Source organism: Phasianus colchicus, chromosome 4 (assembly GCF_987193195.1).
Source record: "Phasianus colchicus chromosome 4, bPhaCol1.hap1.1, whole genome shotgun sequence".
Classification (NCBI taxonomy): Eukaryota; Metazoa; Chordata; class Aves; order Galliformes; family Phasianidae; genus Phasianus; species Phasianus colchicus.
The window spans coordinates 26,049,130-26,071,465 of record NC_143439.1 but is presented as its reverse complement, the minus strand read 5'-3'; the positions used below and the strand labels follow the sequence as shown (position 1 = coordinate 26,071,465).

At 34.9% G+C, this 22,336-nt stretch overlaps 1 protein-coding gene across 3 annotated transcripts in view; it reads left to right on the top strand.

Moving 5' to 3' along the window:
• Positions 1–22,336, top strand: part of VEGFC (vascular endothelial growth factor C) — a 201,617-nt gene that overhangs the window by 61,425 nt on the left and 117,856 nt on the right. For 2 of the 3 annotated variants that reach the window (XM_090138941.1, XM_090138942.1), the window contains exon 2: positions 12,327–12,440. The exons of the other annotated variant lie outside the window; for it this stretch is intronic. The gene's annotated coding sequence lies outside the window, so the exon portion shown is untranslated. The remainder of the gene's footprint in view (positions 1–12,326; positions 12,441–22,336) is intronic. 3 annotated transcript variants of the gene reach the window in all.

Here is a 22,336-nt window from a genome sequence, read left to right as displayed (position 1 = left end):
ACATAAGGAGGACAATGATTAACTTTATCTATCTATGCATTCTCAGGTCAATCTGAGTAATATGTAATGCAAAATTACCATCAAAGTAGTTCATTAACTTCTCTTCCTCTCATACAACAACAAAAGATGAATTATACCAGTAAAGAAAAAATGTTGAAAGCAAAATGATTTGAAATCCAGTCACAGAGGTACTGAGGTGGTAAGATGCTAGTTCCTAGTTCCCTGTTATCTGGGCAAATGCTTTCAACAGCACATTGTTAACTAAAATTTCCTGCTGAGGTCAGTTTGTATCATAAAGAATGCATGACTACATTTACATTGGAACAAGATCAGGCATCCCCAGAAATACACCACACTCTATCTACTTGCTATGTCCCAGACAGGCTCAAGTGGGATAAAAGTGTCTAGATGCTCAGTCAAGTTTGGTATTTTAGACTACATTTTTTGACATAGATTTTAGATGTCAAAATCCTTTTTCAGATATGGCCTCTGAACTCGTCATATGTGATTGAACTTATCCACAATTGGCAGTCATACAGCTAAATAAATTGTGGTCCTAATTTAAAGTGACCAGGGTGAATTACTAGGAAGAATTCCTTCACTTTCCTGTGAATAGAAGCTTCTGAAGTGGTCTGTGACTTGTGCCAAATGCTTTTGGTTGTTACAGACTGAAACCTGCAAACAATTGTTTCTGCAGCGTTTTAGTAGGTCCTTAAATTGAACTTCTTTCTATTGTCTTTCATTGAAGTTCACAGCATTCATCACATGACAAAGTAATGATGGTGAGTAATACTACTGTTGTAGAGTCTACTAGGTGTATTTGTTTGAGGAATACTGTATTCATATACACAACATTCAGTGGACAATATTCACAGCATTTTCAAATACATATTTTCAAGAATTGTGACGAAAAAATACTCTTCTTTTATAACAACTGCACATTCCTTCATTCCTCACAATGTATAATGGAATCTCAGAAGTGCTTACAATTATTGATACTTTCTGAAAATCTAGCCAAATATGCTTATAATGGCACCACACTCTAAAAGAAGACAAGAAAATAGAACTGCTTTCTACAAGGAAACATAGAGGTAAGTAACCCATCCATTAAGACAAATGACAAAGTCAGTTTGCCTCAAACAAGTCTTATTTCCTCTTAACCAAATGTTTGCTGTACAGAGTTTGCCTAGATGTCACCCAAACATAGACTATATTGTAGATACTAGATTTTCACTCTTGCATATTTCTGGAACATGCTTCCATTCTGTGTTCTTTAAGTTTGTTAATGCCCTTCATAAGCTTATTGCCCAAAGAATTTAGATAGTACATACTATAATTTTTCAGGAATATTTTGATTATTCTTATTGTTTTGTTTATTCTGCATGTAGGTAATTGTTTTCAAAAACATTTAATAATTTTAGATGCTTGCATTTCTTTGGAATTAACTTAAAAGAGTTTCACTGGACATAAATCCAGCCTGCTGGAGATGATTCAGCTAATGTTCAGAAACAAAAACAACCACAGTCAGCCTCAAATCGTAGAATCATAATACCATAGAATGGCTTGGGTTGGAAGGGAACCAAGGATCATCAAGTTCCAACCCCCCCAGCCACAGGAAGGGCCACTGAACTCCACATTTAATAGTAGGCTGCCCAGGGCCCCATCCAACCTGGTTATGAACACCTCCAGGGATGGTGTTCTCTGGGCAACCTGTTCCAACTCCTCACCGCTCTATGAAGAACTTCACCCTGACATGCAAGAAATCCCAGAAAAAAATCTTGAATTATACAATTATCTACAGCATTTGTTACAAGCATATTGTAGCTGTAGTGGACTTGAACATCTGGTCAGAAACCATGAGACTGAAAGATGAATAACAAAATACCACCAAAATAAAAATGGCTAGAAACCTCTTTTTGCCCCTCTCTCTATAGTCACTGGAGTTTAGAGATCTTAAATAAGCCACAGTCTTGATAAATTGAGCAGATTAGATACTAATTTCCTATCTGTGATTTTCTATGTGATTAGAAAATGCCAGCATAGGAAATTACAACCTAATGATTATAATTTTACAGGGTAAAATAGTAATGATTTTTGAAGTTGTAATTGTAATGATTGAGAGAAAAATAATAACAGCTGCGGTACAGCTAAAAGAATAAAAATACCTAATGATACAGGAGTCTCTGCTTAGGCTTTTGGTAGTAGTAACTAGCAAGGACAAGAGTTTTGTTGTTTTCTTGTTTTTCATTTGACAAAATGTAGAATAGCAATTATAATCCATGCTTCATATAGCACTGTGAGAATGAAAAAGCTGTACTCCTGAACTACAGATTGACATATGCCTGAGTTGCCAAAAAGATCAAAATATTTTTGAACTCAATTTACCAACTTCGGGAAACACGAGGTGTTAAGCTGTGCATCACACTGAACTGATATTTCTGAACTAATTTAAAGAGTGGGATTTAAATTGTTAGACATCATTCTTCTTTGCTTTAAGAGTTTGTCATCCAAGAAAGCATCAGGATTCTGAGCACCCTAATAGGCCTTAATGGCCCTGAACAGCCTCACTCAATTCCCTGACTCATTGGCAGAGGAGAACCACTTAAATCAGCCCTGAGCCTGCTCTTCCTGCTTACTGCCCTTGCAGTATGCTACAACAAAAAGCATTTTCTGTAACTCCATGAGTGCTTGTCATCTTAACTTTTTTTTTTTTTTTTTTTTTGCTATTTTGTGATGTATTCCCTAATACAATTTAACTGCACTTATTCCTTCAGATTCTATTAATGACATTATAAGCGTTTTTTTCTACATGTTGAAGTTTCTTACTCATGGAGTCCTTCCTAGAATTTACTCAAACTGTTTATCTGTGAGCCCTGGAGTGAGAATTTGCTTTAATCTTAATAAGAGAAGGGTATTTTTTTGTTTGTTTGTTTGTTGTGCTTACAATACCTAGCAATCTAGCATATGATATATTACTATTATCCATACATTTATATCTTTTCTTTGCCAGCTATGGAAAAAGTTTTGCTGGCAAAGCCTAGGTTCTGATTTTTCAGTTTGTGGGCATACTAAAAGACTTAATGTTGTTATGCTACTATACGTGGTAATAAAAATAAAGGGTACAAATTGTATTAAATTGTATTTCTTATTTCAGTTTAATCTTAATTGAAGAAGATCCTTATGTCTATAGATTGAATTTTGCTGAACAAAGAATTCAGAATCATTGTCTCTGGCACAAAGTTCAGTAGAGCTGGACAGACACCAACACCAATGATATGCAGTGCTTTTCAAAATAAACTTCAGTCTTCCAATAGATCTTTCCTGTTTTTTCCTGTAATGTCAAGATAAATTAGTCAATACTAATAGTTTGAATTCCTTGACGTCCTTGAAAGGTGATCAAAAGTAAATTAGCTCAGGCACAGCTGTATATTTTGCTCTGGGCTAAAGCAGCTAAGTTACAGCTGTGCTTCAGTTGCTCAGCTGAAAGACAGTGCAGGTACCTCATACATACCTCAGCCACGCAAATAGCCTCTGGGAAATGAGGTGACTTGTGCCAGTTCAGTAACAACTGCTGTAAATATAAAACAAGGTTTCCATTTTCAGAGTTGTAAAGGAACTCAAAATAATCCGGTTGTGTCTCTACTCAGCTTTTTGTGGAATATGAATGTTGTGCAATCCAGACCATTGTGCTTAACGTTCCTGTGCTGAAATTGGGTAAGATGAAGCAGGCAGGATGGGAAGGGACACAACTCCCTTTTCCCTGGTAGCTCAGGCATTCTGACTGAGGCTGGCTTTAAGCTTTTCTGTTGGATCTCTTCCCACTGTAAATTCTAGTGTCTCTTCAGATGGACTAGATCCAATTTGGTGTCATTTTTCATCAAATATGCTGTGCTGTTCGAACATCTGATTCATGCACAACTCCAAACAGATTGTCTGCTATCTTTAGGATTTCTGCACCTACCCCAGTACTAAAGAGAAAATGTAAGCTTATCTACCAGAGTTGTTATGCCTGTTCAAGCTTTCATCTCTTAGTTTTATTAGATGCTCTGAAATTTCTCAAGTAACAGAAGTCAGAATTATCTTTAGATGGTCTGTGTTTAGACAGATGTTTTGGTCTGCTGATGTATTTAAAACTATATCTTATGTCCAGAGATAAAACATTCACTTTTGATAGCTTTATTTAAAAATTCTGTTATTTATAAATCACTGAAGAACTGTTCCTCAGGAATTAGTCTTCTAAAATAATTTATCAGGGGGTCAAATTTGAATCATAAAAACATACTTTCTTTTGCTGTAACTTCATGTTTGGGACCATGAAAGCTTGTTACACTGTTTGTTGCATAAGATCTTGGATGTTTGCTCCATTAGTGATATTATCATACCATTATTCCCAGAAGGTTTGCAAAATTAGGTACAAAGCTTGTATAATCAATGAATATAGAGATGTTATAATTAAGAAATATACAAGAGAGTTTGGCTAAGTAAGTTATTACACCAAAAAAGGGTAAGCCTTGTCCTGGGCTCACTGGAAAACTCCAAAAGGGGGGATCTCCAGAAGAGAGCCTTCCCTGCTGGTAGTTAGCTCTTAAGTGGTGTCTAGGAGCTTGGCTCCACTCCTTCCATGTGGAATTGCCTTCACCTGTGCTCCCAGGACTGACTCATTGCTTGCCTCAGGTGATCAATCAGAGGCTCAGGCCGTGATTCAGCAGTTTACACACAAAGCTATATTCAAAAATATCTAGTGGCTGCAATGAATGTTACTTACATGGTACAGTAGTATTCTTTTATCCAGTTCTTTAGAACTCTTTGTTTTGTTATCTGTATATTAGCAGACATAGAAGGAGGCTGTTTTTTGGTGTTTTTCTCTTTGGAGGTTTTTTTTTTTTTTTGTGTTTTTTAAAATTGATATTGTTTGTTTATTTTTAAGAAGTTTGTCATCTGTTCCTTTTACCAGAATTCCTTTTATCAGAAATTCCCATTTCACTTATGCATCCAGTACTTCTATCTGGCTGGTTCTCATTAGCTGTTGCTAACCTCCATTAGCACTCAGGTATTGCAAAGGAACCTCTCCACAGCATATCATCTGTATTGAACTTCTCTAGGCATTATGCATTAGGCATTACCAGAAGGATAGAGGGGACTCTTAAAAGCCTCTACATTCAGAGAAAACTTATTTACACTGACTAACTTCAGAGACCTAAGAAGGATACTATTTCTGAATAACTGTATGATTTTCATCTCATTTTTAATATAGAAAATTATAAGTTATTTTGACTTCTGTTCAAATGCATTAAAATATCAGAGCCACATCCTCTCTTAAACAAAGACACTGCATATTTCTGCAATCAGCTTTTGAGTTTCAAGATACGTGTGGCAGCAGTATGTTCTATAGTAACACATAGAAGCATGATACTTCTCACATGTGATGCTTTTCCCATTAATCATCATATTTTCTCTAGACTGTGATGCAAATATTATTAATCAAGTAATTTCATTACTACTGCAACTGATTTGGTTGGTGAGAGAAGTGAATTTTGTCTATCTTGGCTACAATAGGTCCTTTGACAAGATCTCCCTTAATATCCTTATAGAGAAACTGATTAATGGGCTGGATTAACAGTGAAGTAGACTGAGAACCAGTTGAAGGGTTGAGCTCAGAGGGAGGTGATTAGAATCAGTAGCCAGAAATCTAGTAGGACAGTAATTAGTGCTATACCAGGGCTCTATACTGAGTTGAATGCTGCTGTCTTCGTTAACAGCCTGAATGATGTAGCCAAGCATACCCTCAGCAAGTGTGAAGATAATGCATAACAAGGAGCTGTAGCTGATACATTAAAGGAACATGCTGCCATTAAAAGGAACCATGACTGGCTGGAAAAATCACCTTGCAGGAATCTTATGTATTTTAGCTAAGGAAATATAAAAGTTTTGAAGTTGGGGAGAAAGAGAAACATGCACCCCTACCTTCCACACATTGATACTTCCCCTCTATACAGCACTGGTAATGACACAACTGGAGTAATGTGTTGATTTCTGGAATCACCAGTACAAGAGAGGCATAGACAGACTGGTAAAAGTCCAGCAAAGGGCCACTAAGATAAGCACCTCTCCTTTGAAGAAAGGCTGGGAGAGCTGAGATTGTCCAGCATAGAGAAGGGTCCAGGGAGATCTTATCAACATACAGAAATACCTGAAAAGAGGATGCAAAGAGGACAGAGCCAGACTCCTCTCAGTGGTGCCCAGTGCCAGGACAAAAGGCAGTGGGCACTGACTGAAACACTGAAAGCACTACTTTACCACGAGGGTGCTTGAGCACTGGCATTGGTTGCCCACACAGACTGTGGTGTCTCCTCCTTGGAGTTATTTAAAAGCTGTCTGGACATGGTCCTGTACAATTGACAGCCCTACTTAAGCAGTTTGAACCAGATAGCCTCCTGACCATTTTGTGATTCACAGAATCACCAACTCAGATGTGTGAAATTTCTCATAGACTATAGGATGAGCTGTCTGTGGCTCAGTGAATCACATTATTTTTTCTACACAGTATTCAAGTTTGACAAACTGCCATTTTTCATTCAAATTATATTTCCTCAGAAATATTTAAGCCAGATTTGCTGATGAGGTAAGATACAAGGAAGCCTCGAAATCACGCCTTTGAAGTTATCTTTTCAGCAGTTCTAAAAGTACTGTCTGGACTGCTCTCACCTTGGGAGCTGGCAGGCAAAGGATACAGATGTAAGACATGGGGACACAAATAAGCATGATCTAGGAAACCTGGCACATAACTGCTAGAAAACTCTAATGCTGTCAAAGTTTTATCATAAACAATTCTGCTATCTGCTGACTATAAGAAAAAAGTTCCAGTTTTTCACAGACTCCTTTAATCTCATACCATGAAAGCACTGTACATCTCAGCACTATGTATTCCCTGTGGAGTGTCTTTCATGAACTGGAAACCTTTCCTCAGTATTTTCTCTCTTCAGACATATATTTCTACTAGAGAAATCACATCTTGTTCCACATCTCTCCTATAAATATTTAGAAAAGTTTTTCATTTTCAATGTATACCAAAACAAACAGAAGTATTCTGCTGTGTTGGAAAATGAAACCACAATAACATTCTCTGGATAACGTGTAGCCAAATGAAGAAACAGCTGGATGAAGTGGAAAGCTATGGCTTCCTGTTGAATGGAAGGAATTTAAATCAGAATTTGTAAAAATTATTGCAGTATTGGACAGGATCATAGGAGTGAGAGAAAGCCAAATATAAGCAAAAATATGTATATTTTCAAATATTTCTGGAAGACAAGACCCGAACTCTACAACTCTCCTGTAGGAAATTATTCCCCCCAGTCCAAGATGGCCCATAGAATTATGTTTCAGTGCTGGAGGAAGCCTGCCAAAGGTCAGTTCAGAGGAAAAAAATAAATAGGGAATGCAATTCTTGCTACAACTTAAGATTGCAGAAACAGAAAGAGATGCTTAGCAGCAGCCAGGAACAAAAAGACACAATATTGGAAGAAAACAATGTTCCATAATGCTCCTAAATTTTGGTCCAGTCATGTTATGCTGTGAAATGAATTACAACAGTAATGAGAACTTTCTGAATGTAGATAATAGTCATTGTATGGTCTGTCCCTCAAAAGATCATATAAAATTTATTGTAACTGACATTTTGAGGAAGGTTAAAAATGAACATCTTAACTAAGTTAAAAGTGGACAATAATTCATAAGTTTTGAAGTAATAAGATATCCAAGGGAAAACCAGAATTTCATATAAAAGCTTACAATTTTTACAGCACCTTCACATGGGAATTTTTTCTGACTGAACATATTCTGACTCTCTAATTCCAGAAATAAATATAATGCATATCTAAGTCTATGATATACTGTGAGAACTGCCAAATTAACCAATGAACATGTAAGTCTGAATGAAGCATCATATTAACAATAAATAAGGAAATACTGAAACAGAGGATATTTATTAGAAGCAATATTCTGATTAGTATCTCAACCACTTAACAGTTCTGCTCTTTTAGAACTAATCAATCAATATTTTTATTTTGTCTCTTCTTCAGTTTATGAAACTATTTATAAGCATGGAAAATAGGATAGGGGAGGATATAACCTGTTGTGAATATAAAGGACACACAAACAACCACAGAAGTGGCATTAATCTTGAATTTGTTATGCACCTTTCAATTTAAAGAAAGTTCATAGATATGTTCTTTTAACTCCATTAGCAGTGAGAATTATCCATTCCTCATGCAGGACTCATTGTAATTAAAGCAACTGGATTCATCTTCAGTAAGAAGCCCCCTTCTCAAAACAGAATGATAGCAGATAAAGCTATGTGATATTATGTATGTTTATTATCTATGTATATTTAATAGACAGCTGTTAGTGCCAGTGGCAGGCAAGTTAAGACAGATGCATGAAAATATGTCCTTATTTATTTATTTTGACCATTTATCTATTTTGTAGATTTCTGTTTTGATTAAGAATCAGATAGATGCTTCAAAATATCAAACTATTTTGTTTGAAATGAGAACTGTGTGGATTAGTAGAAACCTGTTACAAGAAAATATACCTTTTGTAGTGGTGAAAGAGTAGTTTTTCTTGGGAATTAGCTGCTGTCAAAATCCTTTTAACTGTATCTTTAATGATTTGCCAGATATTAGAATTTTTTACTAATAAACAATTTATTACCTTGGAAATCATGGAAACTTGTAGAAGTATAAATCACATGCAGATTTCTTTGTGAAAACACTGATTTAAGACTGACTGGGAAAATTGTTTATACTTCTATGTAGAGATGATAAATTTAATATAGCATGATATTTTCTAGGCAACAAAGAAAACAGAGACTTTAAGTCAGCATCCTGAGTTATCTGGAGCAGCACTATTTATTTTACTTATTGATACAAGATGCACTGTTTTCTTCTTTGACCATTCTATCTGATTCGTGAAACACAGATATCTTTTTTTTTTTTATAACCTCTGTGGATTGTAACATCTCCCCAGGTACAGTGAAGGAAATATATATCCTACAGTGGCCAGGTTGTACATCTTATTTATCATTTGTTGAAGTGAAGCTGTAATCTTGGATTATACAAAATAGGATCTCCATGTGAGACAAAGGAGTAGCTCATAGCATAATACAAGTACTGACCTGGCAAAGTAATTGCACTGTGATAAACTTCAACTATGCTGATAATTACATGGATTCCACAGAGAGTTTCCAATATTTGGATAGAAAGGCCAAATGGATCATTGCCATAAATCTAACTAATATAAATATAATTCAGATTTTGTTACTCATATCTTACACACACAGTCTGCAACTGAATGTAAATAATTCATATTCAGCAGTGAAAGTAGTCTATAATTCTCCTTTTGGTTCCAGAAGAATGCAACACAATCTCATAAAATCAGTAAAATAATTTACATGCCTCAGTGGTGTCATTATGGATTATGATAGATTTATTAAGCAAACAAATAGCATAGTGAAGCCATGAGAGATAGCCAATAATGGACAACTTTTAATTTCAACACAACATCTATCCATTATTTATTTGGCATTGGTTTGTAGTTTCCTCAATGAGAATTAATGCTCTAAATAGTCTTGATATGACACCACTAAGAGATTTATACTAAAATTTAGGAAAAAAAAAAAGAACAAAAAAAAAAAAAACCAAAAAACAAGCATGGAAAGTTTGTTAAGAGTCAGTTTTATGATAGTGTGATTTTTTTCTGCAATTTGCACTTGTGGCATCACAAATTGAAAATGTTACTGCCAAAATAATAATACTCCAACAAATTGTAAAAAAATCTTGACATTTATTATAAAACATGATAAAAATGAAACAAATAAACTAAAAATATGAAACATTTGTATCCCAGTAAATCAGGAATATATATATTTTAACATAGTATCTGAAATAGCTTTTTTTTTTTTTTTCTTTTTTCCCAGAAGCTCAGAGATGAGTTAGGTGCTACAACTTAAAGAAAAAGAAAAAGAAATGTGTTCTAAAATGATGTTTACAAACAGAATTCCTAGTTCTCCTAAAGAAACACTATCCTTACATTCTTGTGTATACTCGACTTCTACTTAAACCTAGTACAGTGTTTTAATATTGAACACACTCTAGTAGTCAAAATTATTACTGTTTAAAGTTGTTTTCTGTAAATAAGATGCCCCATTTATGTGAACTTCTTGGTAGTTTAAGACTTTCTAGGAACCCTTTCAGTCTATTTGGCAATCTTTCTAATTGTTTAAATGCTTAAATGTGCAGTATAAAATAGTAATTCCTTAAGAGGATGCATAAGTGGGCTAAAGCAGTTCGAGATCAACTGGTTTGTGCTGTACAACTTTTTCTTGTTGCAACAGCAAGAAAACATCAATATTTGTTGTTGTTGTTGTTTTTCCCTAGAGAATGTTGCATTTTAGGGGAACTATATTTTTCACATGGGGATTTTCTGCTCTGTACTGTGATTACTATGAATTTGTAAGACACAGTTCTCTTGAGGTTTCTCACTAAACTGGTAGTTGATTGTCTCCTTAACTTCAAGCTTTTGAAACAACTCCATCTACATTTTTAGGTAATCCAAACCACTTAATTTGGAATCTTCAAGCTTTCAAAGAAAGGCTTTTTATCTCAACAGTGTAATACAAAATTGGGTGTATGTATGAATAAGTAATGTAAATTTATAGTTTATTCACTAAAGCTGAATCGGAAAAGTCCCCAGCTATTTCAGTGGTGGTAAAGGTGAACTTTGCTTTTTACTGTTCCTGTTTTTTTCCATGACTTTTATTCAATTGGTTTTTAAATCATGACAGATATTTTGAAATGAACTGTAATAGTTAAGCATAATAGAAATAAGATTTTTTATTTTGTATTATTAAGTGCTTCTCATTGTCATTGACATTAAAATACATCTTCTTCCCATTTTCAGAAATGAGTTTCTTAATATACCAAAACTTGACTAAGAAATTTCTGCCCTGACCATGTGTGTAATATATTCATGTTTTGTGCTGCTACAGCATGGAAAGATGCATGGAAATTTTTAGATCAATGTCCTTTGCTCTTTGATAGTTTGATTCATCCACATTTTATTAAAGTCTTTGAATCTTATAATTCACCTCTAGAATTTATTTTCATATGTATGTTTCACTCTTGCAATTTATATGCTATATAATCTAATTTTTATTACTTATATAACCTTTAAATTGCCCTACAAAATTTCTGATCACACACAACTTCTCAGAATAACTGCTAAACAGATAAAGAAATATTAATAATGTTTGTATAAGTTTAGAGGAAAGGAAAATGGAACTTATATGAAACTTAGATAAATGATTTATGAGTAGAGGGATGAAATGTATTTTAATTGTCAGGATCCCTAAAAATATGGGCCAAACTGAGATATGATTAATGTTGTAACCTCTCATCAGACTGGATATTTCAGTCTTCTTTGTAGCTGATTTGGTGTTGGGTATATCTGTATTGGGAACAGTACTAATAGCTGTTTTCTCACATTCCATTTCAGATTATGTTAAGAAACAGAAAAATGTATTTTAAAATCTTATAAAAATATTTAAATATAGGATTTCCAAATGCCAACTTATGCTATTTACTAATACAAGCTTTTCTGATAACTACAAGGGTGTACGACATAGCTGTATCCAGGACATTGCTCAAGCACTAAGAAAATAAAATAAGCAATAAAATTATATTTAATATTGTGCTTCAAAATTCATTCTTAATGAGACAGAGGCAGAAGAAGGATCAAATCTTTGATATGAGGGCTGCTCTGAAAGTATTGCCTCTATTTTTTTTATGTTGGCCCACAACATCAGAGACAGGTGGTGGTGGTACAGCAGTAGAGGCTGAACCTTCCCACCAATATTCATTACATTTTGTTGCTGTGTGACAGATAGCAACAGAGGGGTAGTCTAACAGAATAGTGTCTGACATGGAAGTGCATGTGAAGCATAGATGTGTCATTGGATGTGACATTTCCTCATTTCCTCCATGTGGAAAAAATGGGACCCATTGACATTCATTGCTTGCTGAACATTTATTGAAACCAACCAGTGAATGTGAGTGCACTGAGATATGAGTGGGTGGTGTATTTCAGTAGTCATGACCTTAACAGTGGGTCAACTCCAGTGCTGCAGATTTTTGTGGGTGTAGCACACAAACTCTTGTTCACTGCTGGCAAATATGCAAAGTAATGGTGGTGTTTATGTTAAAAAATAGTGTTTAGCAGCTGACAATATACTCCATCAAATAGCATTTTTTCACTCTTTTTATCTTTTGTAGTTTCCTTGGAAATAAAGAGAAGGCGTTACTTTTGGAGCAACCTATGTAGATTATTTTCAGTCAGATTATTTCCATGATTTTTCACTGATGTGTACCAGCTGAAGTGCTGACCAGGTAAGACAGTTTTCAAAATTACAGCTGGCTTATTAAAATGTTTTATTTTTCCTTATTCATCCAATTGAAGCTCTTCTGTATTTACACGATGATGAAATTCAATGGCATCTTCTCACCTTTCACCATTTTAATTTAGATGTCTAACCAAATAAGTGCATAACTCATCACAGCAAAGGAAATCCAAGTTATAAGTAAAATAAAGTTTCATCATGGTAGAGTTTACAGTGCATCACTAGTGTTTATCTGAAACTGGCATAGTATTCAAGTGTGCCAGAAGAACATATATGGACAACCTCATTAGAGGTCACTTCACTTTTTTTATTTGGAATGTGTATATCATATTCTGTAAGGTCCTAGTGGCTACAGAAAATAGTAATGAAACTATAGTATCACAGAATAAAAATCATTTTTACTCAAAATTATACAAAAAAATCACTCTCTGACCCCTGTGTATATGATATGTATTTATTATATGTTATTAACTGGAGTTTTAGAAGCCAGTGGGAGGTATCCTATTAACTTGAGTGAGGCCAAGATTTAATCCCAGTATCAATGACTTATCAGAATGTCTGAAAATATATCTCTGTACCAGAATAAAATAGATCTGTGCTTAAAGGGTTTATGAGGTTTGATCAGGAATTATTGACTATGCTAAATAAATATTATGTATGTATTATGAGTTAATCTTAGTCATACTTTCAGGCTAATGGAAGTCAAGTTGAGAATACATACAGAAATTATACATACAGTGTAAATACGTTTGAAGGTGATTGGCGTCTATTTGAACATTGTTCGGTAGCCCTGAAATATCAGTTCCCAAGCCAAATTATACTTCATTAACTGTCCCTTTCCTTAATACAGTTTGTTTCCTTATCATATTGCCACCTATTTTACTTCCTTCTTCTGGCTAAAATTCCTCTGGCACAGTCAGAAGTAAAGTCAAAGTTTTTTCCAACTCTTATCTGATACTACTTGTTAAAGAAGTTATATGCATGGTCCTGGTTTTGTTCATTTTTATACACTTTGTCAGAGCCTCAGGAGTTCACTGTCAGAAGCTGTAGATGGTAGAACAATCCACATGGAGGATAGTCTGCTAACTGGTGATTTTCATTCAATGTTGTTTCATGATGGTAAGAAATATTGTGTCAGTCTCTAAATATTTCTGAAATAACAGTTTTCAACATTCAGCTGCTCAAGTAAGTTAACTAAAGAACTCATGTTTATCTTGCAATGTAAGTGCAGCTTATTGCCATGAATCATCTACAAAATTGTCTGGGAACTTGTTCCTATTTTTCCCTTAAGAAAAAGTTATTTTGGCAAAAATAAAACCTTTTGGAGGAACATTTTCATTGGAAAAATGTTTCTTAGATCCAGACTACAATTTCTAGCCAAATCTGCAGAAAAGTAGGCATACTTCCTAATTCTCTATAAGACTAAAATAAAGTTGTTAAAATACTAGGCTCTTGTATGGCAAAAGCTACAAAAGCTGGTCTTGCTGCCTTTTGCTGTCTTCTTTCTATTGTCATTCTTTGTCACATGCTGTGAATAATTATTTGTTCATTGGCCCAAAGTAACACAGTAACATGACTATAAGGTTCATCACCAGATTACTTATGTACAACTGTCCTATGTTACTCAGTTTATGGAATACAAAAGAATATATTTAATTTTGATTCTATATATACATTTAACATATACATTTACATATATGGATTTAACAGACTTCCAAACACCTTTTGAACATGGCAGGATATTCCTACTAACAACAAATTAGAATCTTGATGAACTTCTAAGGACACCTATTTGCTATTCATAACTCTTGGTAGATGAGACAGGAATATCAAGCAGTTTTTCTGCTTTCTGACTTAGTGACAGATTTTCTTTAAGTATCTATACATTCCATTGAATTTTCAGTTTGCGTTCATTCTACACTGTAAACATTTGAGCATGTCAGGCACATTGCAAATATTTACCAGTAATAATTAAAGTAGTTAGGTGATAAAATACTTTCCACCTCTTTTTCCTTCAGTATGTGAATGAGGATTGTTTCTATTACTCTGTTTGTTAGAAATCCATGATTTCTTTATCAATCATAGATCTAGAAAAATGTTGGTTATTGTTACTACACAGATGTCAAAATACTACTAAATATTGACAGGAAGTTTTAGACTTAGCTATAAAAAGTTGATTTTATCCTGTTAGAACTTCCCTGCATGTCACTCACCCAAGTACTAGTGTCAGCTACATTCCAAGTAAGTTGTGACTGCACCATATAGATCTCCAGGAAGAAATATTTACAATGATGTAAATGATATGATTGCTTTTTCTTTATCAGCTACACGTCAACAAAATCATAGAATTGTTGAGTTAACTACAGCTTGCTGGAAAACAAGATTTCTGTTATTTACATTAATGAAATCAAAAATTCAATTTTCTGGATGTAGTAACTAAGACAACTATTTCTCATGTCATGGCTGTTTAGTATTTGATGGAAAAATGTGTCTGCCTTTTTGTTCTCTAAATATGGGCTCTCTAGCAAGATAATTTCCATTTTGATTCGTTGTGGCTTTCTCTAGTAAAGTAATTTTTCTCTAAAATATCTTGGTACATAAAGGAAAATGAAAAAGAAGAAATTAAATTACATCTTCTATCACTGAGTACAATAGCATATTGTACATAAAATACTTTGCAATTTGGTTTGCGTGCATTTATTTTTAACAAAGTAAAGGCTCTGTTTTTCGACAATTATAGGTTACCATGGAGAAAAGAAACTTTAGGAAATAATTTCAATACTGTGTTTTCCATCAAAACACAATGATGATAAAAATATTTTTTTTCTAAAAATAATTCTAGCTTAAATGTCTGTTTTTTCAATTTATTGCTATCCCTTTTCTATAAAGATCGTAATTTCAAAACATGAAAAGTTTCTGTCCTGGATCAAAATTTCTGCTTAGACAAGGGGCATCTCCAGGCCTGATATCTACATCAGATACCAAAAGAGACTTTCCAAAGTGATGTAACTAGTATCTTCTTTGGAATAAAAATCAAGATTTGTATTACAGTCTCTTAGGGCCATGTACCAATTACTTGTGGGGTTACCACTCTCCCTTCTTCTAATAGCATCCCCCATGGTCCAAGTAGGCTGCAGCACTTTGGTCCCACTTGCACTTCCCAAGGCCACTTTACCTTGTAGGTGACTGGCTCTAGGTTCTCATGGGCAGAGAGCAATAAGTGATTTACTGTCCCATCTTGGTGTTTTAAAAATGCATCATTTCCTTTAATTTGAATCCTAAGTGAGGAAACCCGAGGTTTGTAATAGATGCAGGGCACTGGGTTGGCCATTTCTGGATCTTTCATTTAAGTCTCTCAGAACTCATGCAGTCTCTATAACACCTGTTCCTGTCAGATTATAGGGCAGATGAAACTGCCTTCAGTGTTTTCTTCAGCTCACTTCTGTACTGTTGCGCCCATAAAATATGTTCCTTGATTGCTCTCAATGACCTGAGGAGTACCATATGTCACCATCAGTTTGGTGAGTGCTTTGATGATATAAGATTGATTTCCCTGTGGTACTGGGTAGGCCTGCTTTAGTCTGCTTGCTGTATTGATGCCGGTCAAGGCATACATGGCCCCTTCAGACTGAGGGAGGGGACCTATGCAGTTGATCTGCCATCTCTGTATGGGGTTGTGTCCTCATCTGAGGTGGACTCAACGCAACCCGCAGTGGATTGCCATAAAGTATGGATATTTTGGCTCTGTTGTCAACCAGAGCCATGACTAGCAGTATATTTTTCATGGACCAGTATATTTTAAGTTCCACATGTGGCCTCTTCTCTCCTAAGGAGGTTCTGGCTCTCAGAGGACTTTGGTCCTCCTTTCACGCCATTAGTGTAGCTAGGCCTAGATTCTGCTCCACAGAAGACCTATCAGTAGCCATCTGAGCTGCCTGAGATGGTTGCTTTGGCATTTGGGCTCTAGAACATTATCTGAATTCTATGGTTGAGTCTTTCCATTCTTCTTATACCCTCCTTTCTCATTGGTAAGGGCTTAAAATGTCGATTGTTATTAAATTTAGTAAAATGTTGCCATAAATTTAGTAAAATGTGATTTGGTTATTTATCAGTTTTGTTATATTGGACCCCTGTTTTTATTAGGTCATTCCATAGGTACTCTCACTGGCCCTGACTGTGGATTGGTTTGCAGGAGTGAATTTCTCTAGATTCTACAAAGCATAGATTTTGGCTGGATCTTAAGCATTCTGTTTCTCCTAAGTCAGCTACTATTTGTGCTGACTGTTGGATTATTGTATCTGCAGCCACCAAAGGGATTAGAATAACTACTAGAACAAAACTGCTTCTGACAAGTTCTTCATGATTGCAGGGGTGAGGAGGGAATTAGGGGGACTCAGGACACATGGCAAGCACAGTTGAATTGTTTTCACCTGTGCTCCCTGGACCAGCTATACTCCTTTACTGTGTGCTCAATCATCAGTTCAGATTGAGACCTAGCAGTTCCCCAACAGGGTTTAACAGAGATACCCTTAATTTCTCCTAGATCTGCCTAGAAGTTCTATCTATAGAGCACCACCTATTTCTTGATTGTTCTTTAGCATTTCAAACTTTTTAGTCATTTCCTTGGTGAATGATTGTCCAGGAAGTTTTTGTTCTTCTTTAATATGTGCTCTAACAATCAGTTAGCATAGTATGAACACCTATGTTCTACCATAATTTTCAGTTCACTTAATTATTTTATTACAGACTTTCAATACTAAATAGAAATGTTCAGTTTGGCCTTGAACCTGCTTGCTTATTCTTTTATTTTGGCCGATATCTGCATTTTTTTTTCATAAGATGTAAAAAATCGTAAAGGACAAAAATCACTCAGGACTTTTAGTGATTAGGCAGTTAGGTCTTACTGTGTAAGCACAATTCAGTCTGTGAATTCAATGAATTCCAAGCACAATATGACTATAATTAATAATCAGAAAGGATATCTCTTTTTTCTCGTATTCTTGTCAAGGACACCGTTTAATTTCTTGCTTAGTGTATCTCTAATTCCAACAACCAAATAATAATCTAGAAATAATTATAGATAATGTTTGGCACTGTTAAAGAACAGATCACTCACGTTTGCCAATGGGAAGTTAGGAAAGTAATATATATGTGAACAGTTCCATATAAAATATATCAAAAAATAAACTGTTGTCATGGCAATCTTTTTTCCATTGTGACAGGAAGGAAATATGGGGATGAGAAACATATGCAATAAGAAATGCAAAACTTAAAGTAAGCACAAGAGGAATTTAAGAATAGCACGACCAGTGTATTCTGCTCAGCTAATCAAGTGAATTGCCAGATTAGTCTTTTTTTCTCTCTTGGTCCTTTAATGAAATCTCACGTGGTTTTGAAAGAAAATTTTTTAGTAAAATTGTTTCCTATCCTGCTCGAAACAAAAACAAGGGTGAATAAAAGCCTCAGACATGAAGAACAAGTGAAGTAAGGTTCCATTTTACAAATTTCAGCCAATATCAATCTTGCCAACCCATTCTCTTCAGTCTTGAAAAGCAACATTTTGTATTTTTTCATGATGTTCATAAATAAGTCATAGTGTTAGCACACATCTGTTGTAGAAGTGAGACACATTGAGACATTTCTATCTTCTTGATGGAGTTTTGGATGATATTTGTGTACACAAAAATTAAGAAATCTATGTTTTTATGCCTTTCCAGTTTCAGAGTTTCACTTCAATTAAGTTTCATATACACATTCTGAGTTTTTGAACTCAGAAGTTCAAAATCAATTAAATCATTCCAGTGCACTTGCTAGTAAATCTGACCACACATTTATTCTATAAATTCTATAAATTTATTCTATAAATAAGTACAGTCACCTTCCCTACGACGACAGGCTGAGGGAGCTGGGCTTGTTCAGCCTGGAGAAAAGAAGGCTGCGGGGTGACCTCATTGCAGCCTTTCAGTGCCTAAAGGGAGCCTATAAACAGGAGGGGAATCAACTATTTGAAAGGATAGATAACAGCAGGACAAAGGGAAATGGTTTTAAATGGTTTTAAGTTGAGGGAGGGAAAATTTAGGTTGGATGTCAGGGGGAAGTTCTTTACAGAGAGAATGGTGAGGTGCTGGAACAGCTGCTCAGAGAGGCTGTGGATGCCCTGTCCCTACAGGTGTTCAAGACCAGATTGGATGGAGCCCTGGGCAACCTGGTCTAGTATTAAATGTGGAGGTTGGTGGCCCTGCCTGTGGCAGGAGGGTTGGAGATTCATGATCATTGAGGTCCCTTCCAACCCAGGCCATTCTGTGATTCTGTGAAGCACACTTTGGGATAAACAGCTTGGTAGCTGTAATGAGTAGGCACAAGTTCATCCTGTTATTTTTCAGGCGATTTTCCAAAGGTTACTAAAGTACTTTTATGTATCTCTTTTACACTTCCTGACTTGTTTGGTGAGGGATACCTAGAAGGAACTGCAGTGCTATTATTGTTAAAATGATAAAAAATTGCAAACTGTTGACCTCCTCTACTTGATTTTTTTCTCACTGTCAAAAAGCCCAAGAGAAATGCCAGAAACCAAGAATTCCTAATCCTGTGCTCAATTATTGCAAAGTGTAATGGCAGTGTTGGAACATGAATAAGACAGAAATAGAAGTTATGTAAACAACACAGCTGACCTCTTTTTTATCAGAGTTTACTAGAACAAATACTGTGTCTGCGAAGAGAACAGATAAAGTCAAAATGTGACCAAAATAAAACTGCCATGAATTAATGGTTCAGTTAGAAGATACCTGGAGATAGATGTGTAGCTGGGTTTTTACTGAGCTGGTTTTCTCAAAAGTACTTTAGTGATAATGTACACCACTTTAGGCACTTAGCTGCCCATTTAGGCAACACTGATATCTTTAGCTGCCACCTCTCTCCAGAGGCAGGTTCATCCTATATGTATTTTAGTTTCTGCCTATGACTTTGTGTTCATTGGCATAAGTTTAGATTCCTGACCACCATTAGTTGACATCTTACCTGAAGCTCAGTCCCAAAGGAAGACTTCCAGCCTAAGTACCTTCTTCCTCATTTGAATCAATTTCATAGGTATGCTAGGACCACAAATATGAAGATAGATTAAAATAAAATTGCTCCAGTTATTGGTCATTTATAATTTTAACCACATTGTAAGACCAATGCATTAGTAAGTCTGACAATAAGAATTTCTGCAGAATAAGTGACCTCAGATGATATTCCTGTGGTCATGACAGGTAAGATATGGGTTTGGAACTACATCCTGAGCATTTTAAACTGAACTTTAAGCCACTGGGCTATTTGTTCCATAAGAGCTGTATGTTTCTGCTAATTCCTTCTGTCTTGAATTCTCCCTGTGCCCTTACAAATACAAACGAGGAATTTATAATCTTGCTCCCAGAAAAAAAGTGTGCAGGTTTGGCATTGCATCCCACCTCTGGGCCAGTTTAAGAGACTACCTGTTCAGATAGTTTTGATGATCCTTCTTAATGCATTTACTACTGTGAAATGCCACAGCTATTGATTTCACTAGGTGACAATATCTGTATCAAAATCAGTGGACAACTGTACAATAATTTAACATGGAAATATTGTTTGATTGGTTATTTTGAAAATCAGATATTTTCCATCAAAGGTGGGAATAGGAATGGGGGACTGGGGAATGTGATCAAGCATGCAAGATGAACAAAGAAATTAGATTCAGAGTAATTAGTTTCTTGTACAAAGGCAGGAATTGAAATTATAATTACCTGCAGTTTATTTTGATGGACATTTCTCGTTATGGAAAAGATTGAGAAGATAATGTCTGTGTTTTCAAAAACAATTTATTGCTTTCAAATTATATTGTTTAAAATAGAATGGAAGTTATCTGAGTCTTTACCATTCTTGTCTTACCCTTGTCTATAAGGACAATCACAACTTGGCTAGAATCTCAATATCAAACTAACTAATCATTTATAGTCTCCAGTTTTCTAATGTGAATAATATCAACTTTAATAACTTACATGTCCATTTTTCCTTTAATTATCTCAGTGCTTTTTACATCTCACTACATATGCCACTCCTTCCCACTCACCTATTCTAGATTTCAATTTCCCTCTGTTTTTGAGTGGGAACGTTTTTTTGTTTTTTTAAGTAAAAATCTTATTACTTATCTGTCCAGTGTATTCCACACTGGAGCCTTCATCCATAAATAAATATTTTGGTCTTAGACTTGTAATAAATAGCCATGCAATCCATCCATAGGGCTGCCAGGCTCAGTCTCCAGTGTAATGATATTGCCTTAAATATTGAAGAATAAGTTCATTAAACACATTCTGGAACTGTTCTAAAAAGAATTTCAAATGTTATCATGAACTGAAAAGAAAAAAAACAAACCACACTCGTACAAGTGGGTAGCATCAAATACCAGCATTTGCCAGGTACATAACATAGTTAGAATCCGCCAAAAGTCCAGCTAAATGGTTCACTCCAAATATAAGTTTCTTTCTATCTAATTATTTTCTTGTTTAATCCACCCTCCTTCCTTCAGGAAGAAAAAAGCAAAATAAAACAAAATAAAATACTTCTAAAATAGCATCTTAGAACAGTTCACAGAGATCGCTGTTTGTACTTCCTAATTTTGGAGTTTACCAGTAATCACTGGAGATAAAGTGGTGTGAAAGGTTTTTCTGTTCAGAAAAGAATTAGAAAAGCTCCTAACTCTGCAGGGAAAGATCCTGTAACATTGGCTGAACTGTTGAAAAAATCTGGCTTTGCATGTATGACCCAGACAGAAGGAAAAAAATTAATAAAGAATATAATTCTGAGTAAATAATTTATGTGCTTCGTATTTCTACCTCTGACATTTATGCCATTTCTGCCATTGTTCCATCCTAATAACTTGAATAATATCTCCTAGCACTGACTGAGGTTTAGTATGTCTGCATTTCCCAGCTGATAACTGAATTCCATACTGGTGTACTGGTAAGAGTCAGATATGGATGTGACAGGAAATTATTTAGTTGTCTTTGAAAATATCTTATTTTAGAAACAACTGATGCTTTGGAAGGAGTATGAAAACAGCCTAGACTATAGGAAAGGATTTGTCTTGTTTAAAATCACTAAATATTTAGATACTTAGACATGCTAAGTAGAGGAATGTTTAAGATAGCACTAACTAGTTTAAAATCATTTGCTCCTGCATGAGTTCCAAGAAGTGGAAGGGAAATGCCATCCTCTAAAGAAGGATATAAAAAACACTCGTTTGTGTTGTATGAAGAAGTAGGAATACTGTAAAGTGCCACATGTTGCTACATTTATATTTTAAAGAAATGGTTAAATTGTAAAAAATATTTTTGTTTTTTTTGTTTTGGCTTTTTAAAGAAATAAATACTTGTTTTGTACATTAATATGTATATGATTTCAGCACAACTTGTAATTTTTTACAACTTGTAAAAGTTAGCGTGTAGGATACAAGTATTATTCCAACACATTTCAAATATTAGATTATTTCAGAGAACATATAATATTATAATAATGATTCAGTGATACTTGCTGGAGATAATGATAATCTCATATTATGACTATTTTTTACTGCTCATGCACAAATAATGAGGAGAGTGGCTAATCTGGCTTGCTCTATTCCAGATTCAGGTACCTTTGGTAAAGGAATTATTTTCCATTTTTAGTTCAGCTCTATTTTCTATAAATTGATTATTTTCCATTTACCATACTAATTGATCATCACAATAATGGGAACACTTCCACACTGTTGTTGCCTGATGTTTCCTAAGTTTTAGATTTGCCTTCTACACAAGAGAAAAACGGTAAATTAAACAAAATACCTAAAAATAAATATGTAGATGTTAAATTCTCCATGCAGAGAATTTT